Source organism: Triticum urartu, chromosome 1 (genome assembly GCF_003073215.2).
Source record: "Triticum urartu cultivar G1812 chromosome 1, Tu2.1, whole genome shotgun sequence".
NCBI classification, from domain to species: Eukaryota; Viridiplantae; Streptophyta; class Magnoliopsida; order Poales; family Poaceae; genus Triticum; species Triticum urartu.
The window spans coordinates 86,177,099-86,182,105 of NC_053022.1; positions in this window are offsets into that span (position 1 = coordinate 86,177,099).

Sequence of the window (5,007 nt, forward strand, 5' to 3'; positions counted from 1 at the left end):
CCCTATTTCATCCCATTTCCACTCAGGTATTTTTTTGGTTGCAGTAGTCCGGTTGGTCTCTGATGTTCAGCTTTTATGCGTTGACAAGGATCGCAACATGCAACGAATGTGGCTATGTCCCTCTTCATACCGTGCCACCAAAATCTTTCCTGAATATCCTTATACATTTTGGTTCCTCCAGGGTGGATTGAATATGGAGTGGTGTGTGCTTCAGCTAGGATTTGCTGTTTAAGGTCTTCTATGTTTGGCACACAGAGTCTGTCTTCGTACCGTAATATTCCATCATCGCCTATGATGAATTCCGAGGCCTTGCCCATACTCACCTTTCTTTTAATTCCTTCAATACTGGGGTGACCGGGCTGAGCTTCTTTAATTCTCTCCACAAGGTCGGGCTTTATTTCCAAGTTTGATATGGTGCCTTCCGTGATCATTGACAAGTTGAGTTTGGCAAATTCTTGTTGGAATTCAGGCCTTAAGCTTTGCAGACTATTTTCGTCGGAGCTGGGGTTCCGACTAAGAGCATCGGCCACTACATTTTCTTTTCCTGGATGATAGTGGATACCAACATCATAATCCTTTACCAATTCCAACCAGCGTCGTTGCCGTAAGTTTAGTTCTGGCTGAGTGAAAATATATTTAAGACTCTTATGGTCCGTGTAAATTTCACATCGATTCCCAAGCAAGAAATGCCTCCATTCCTTAAGTGCATGAATAACTGCTGCCATTTCTAAGTCATGAGTGGGATAATTTTCCTCATGCTTGTGGAGTTGTCGTGAAGCGTATGCGACAACCTTGCCTTCTTGCATCAACACGCATCCGAGACCCTTTCTGGACGCATCACAATACACTTCAAAATTCTTGTGTATGTCGGGTACAATTAATACCGGTGCTGTAGTTAGTTTCCGTTTTAACTCTTGGAAACTCTTCTCGCAGGCTTCTGTCCATTCAAATTTCTTCTCTTTCTTGAGTAACTGCGTCATTGGCTTGGCTAGGGTGGAGAATCCTTCAATAAATCTGCGGTAATATCCTGCCATTCCCAAGAAACTTCGTACGTCCGTTACGCTGGCTGGTGCCTTCCAGTCAAGTATGGCCCTGACTTTCTTTGGGTCCACTGCGATACCGTCTTGGGTCAACACGTGGCCTAGAAAGCCTACTTGCCTTAGCCAAAATTCGCACTTGCTGAACTTGGCATACAATTGATGTTTCCTGAGTTCTCCTAACACAATCCTGAGATGTTCCGCGTGCTCTTCTGGTGTCTTGGAGTATACTAGAATATCGTCGATGAATACCACAACGAACTTGTCCATATACTTCATAAATACTTTGTTCATGAGGTGAACAAAATATGCAGGGGCATTAGTTAGCCCAAAAGGCATAACTGTGAACTCATATAGTCCATATCTGGAGGTGAAGGCTGTTTTGGGGATATCTTCTGTTCGTACTTTTAATTGATGATATCCTGACCTTAAGTCAATCTTTGAGAATACCTTGGCCTGAGCGAGCTGATCAAATAAATCATTTATTCATGGCATCGGGTATTTGTTCTTGATTGTGACCATGTTAAGTGCTCGGTAGTCTATGCACAATCTTAGTGTTCCATCTTTCTTTCTGGCAAATAAAATTGGTGATCCCCAAGGTGAGGAGCTGGCTTGAATGTATCCCTTGTCCAGTAATTCCTTTATTTGTTTCTTCAACTCAATCAATTCGGATGGTGCCATTCTGTATGGTTTCTTGTATATGGGGGTGGTTCCTGGTGCTAGCTCAATGCTGAATTCTATTTCTCGGTCCGGTGGCATGCCTGGTAGTTCTTCGGGAAATACATCTGGAAATTCACATACCACTGGAACCTTGCTTAACTCAGAAACGTCCACCTTATTCAATCTCGGCTGCCGGTGTATTTTTCTTTCCTTGGCTGGTACTTTTATTGTCTTCCCGTGGTGATGCGTGAGAATTACGGTCCGGTTGAAACAGTCAATAAAACCCTTGTTGGTGGTTAACCAGTCCATCCCTAGGATGACATCCAGTCCTTTATTTTCCAACACAATAAGATTGGCGTAGAATTTCAATCCTTCGAACTCAATAACCACATTCTGACATTAACTCTGAGTAACTTGCTGAATCCCAGGGGACTTGATGATCATGGATTTTTCCATGGGAAACATCGAAAAATTATTTTGCAAAGCAAAACTTTTAGAAATGAATGAGTGAGAAGCTCCAGAATCAAACAAAACCGTTGCAGGTATGTTGACAGGAAACGTACCGAGTACGATATCCGGAGCGTTTTGTGCTTCTTCTTTGGTCACGTGGTTTAGATGACCCTTCCTGTGGTTGTTGTTGGGATTGAAATTGTTTCGCTTGGGCGCTGAATTATTGCCGCCGTTGTTCGGCCTTGGGGTTGAGTTCCTTGGCTTGGGGCACTGTTTGGCATAGTGCCCTTCTTCTCCACAAGCGTAACAAGTAACGCCGGGGCGATATGTGAACTCCTTGTCCCTTGCATGAAAATTCTTGATTGGGCGTGAGACATTGGATGAGGATTTGTGTGTCCCACCCTTATGAAAATCTGTCCTGCTTCGGTGATTGCGAGCATGGTTAGTCTGGTCCCTTTTCCGCTTGCGAATATCCTCCAGGCTACATCTCTCATTTTCCAGAGTGATGGCTTTGTCCACCAGTGTTTTAAAATCAGGAAAAGTTTGCACGACCAGTTGGCATTTAAGCGCGGGTGCTAGACCGTCAAGGAATTTCTCCATCTTCTTGCTTTCAGTCATACGCTCTTCATTGGCGTAGCGGGACAATAGAGTAAATTGACTGTTGTAATCTGACACTGTCATGTTCCTTTGCTTGAGTTCATCGAACTCTCTCTTCTTGATTTTCATAATACTCTTAGGTATGTCTGCACCATGGAAACCTTCCTTGAAATCATCCTAGGTTATATCATTTTCGTTGGGGTGCATGTGCAGAAAATTCTCCCACCATGATGCAGCTGCTCCTGTGAGATAGTGCGGAGCATATAATACTTTCTCGAGATCTGAACATTTTGCAATAATTAATTTTCTCTCCATATCTCGAAGCCAATCCTCGGCTTCAAGAGGTTTGTCAGTATGAGAAAATGTTTGGGGGCGTGTCTTCTGTAGCTCAGATAACTTAGAATGCTGCTGATACTGTCCATGGTGATTTCCCATGTTGATGACTTGGTTCATCATTTCCCGGTGTCGTTGCTGACTCTGCTCATAAAGGCGGCACATTTGTGAAAGTGCCGATTCATTTCCTTGTTGGCTTGACTGTCCTTGCGTGAAATTGTTGCTGGGTTGTGTATCATAATTTTCCTCTGGTGGGGTTGGCATGGAACGAGTCCAAGGACGAGACATTTTTCACTCTGGGATATATTTTGTAAAATCCATAAGAAAAGCGAAAAGAGTCGCAAAAACGATTCCATAAATGCATAAAGCTGGCAAATATAAATTAAATAACCAAGCTTACTCAAGAAAAACAAATCGATTTGCGCACGGGGAAGGACTGCTCATTACATATCTTACACGCGAGCGGTAATTATACAATACGTCACTCAGGATATGCGTACATAATCCTGACATGTTATTTAGGCTAGTGCACTTCTCCAGATCCTACATGATGCGCAAACAGGCTACTTCTCACAACCTATGTACATAAAAACATATCTTACAAAGCGGTACATTGCACGGCGGCTAAGCGTACTTAGGCAGAGATGTTGACGACCTCCTTTGCCCTGCCGAGGGTGAGGCGTAGCGAGGCTGGAGACTCGACTTCCTCCTCGCTAATAGGCTCCATACGTGTAGTGTTGCGCTGAGTGGATGGAGCGGGTGCCAAGGGCGGAGCAACACGAATAGGAGTGGGCGCGCAGGGTGGTGCAGTGCGCGCTGGAGTGGGCGCAATAACTTGGTTGAATTCTTCGGCGGTAGGCAGGCAACGAGTAGGGGCATAAGATGCTGAGGACGAGACCCAAGTCAGTGGCGGTGCGGTGGGTAGGAGCTCCCTCCTGTTGGCAGCACAGCCATGAACTGAGTCCATGCGGGCAGCCACGAAGTCGTCCACCAGGTTGTCAAAGGCTGCTTCCAGGGCCCGGAGATACTCAATAAGCATCTCAAAAGCCTCGTCTCGTTCTCCTCTGGGGCAGGAGAAAGCGTAGTGACAGGTGTAAGGCACATGGCATGGGAGATAACGGTAACGACGAGTCTTCATCACGGGGAGGACATCCCTGAGACGAGCTATCGCCTCGCGGGCTGCCATCTGCATAGCATGCTTCTTCGTAGGCATGGCTCTTCCCAAGAACCGGAAGCGGCGTAACTCACCACGCCCTCCCTTGAACTGCACCGCGACCTGGTGCATGGTCAGACTGTTGTTGACTCGGTGCTGGCAGAGTGTGAAGACTGGGCGCACAGATGGCCCCATCGCGACCTGAACGATGAAGGAAAGAAGCTTGACGAACCCATCGGGCACGTTGGCGAAGGTCTGAGACTCGCAGCTGTTGTCGGCCATCTACAAAAGTAGGCAAAAATTCTGCATGGTCAGATCATAAATTTATGCTGACTGACAGAAAATGACTACAATTACAAATTAGCTCTATTATGCTAATAACCGATTAGCGATCGCACCTAGTGGCTTCCTACAGTCAGCCTGGCTCTGATACCAAGCTTGTCACGACCGGTTTTCCAATAAAAAAATATTTATTGAGAAACCAATCTTTTGAGTCTAGTATGAGAAAATTTCTCCTTACCGGTAGACAGATTCTTGATACAATAAGCCAGTAGCATAAAATATATTACAGGGTCGAGCTACGGTTGCTCAACCAAAGTATTACAAGCACGCCGATAATTATACATAATGGCGGACATGACACAGTGGTGTGGAGGCATACTACTGACTCGAGGATAGGGTGGTGGAAAAACACAACGGGGAGTGAGATACATGACTCTAAAACTGGCATCTCATCGAGCGTCGAGGTGAGGCTCGATGAATTTATTTGGTAGCGGA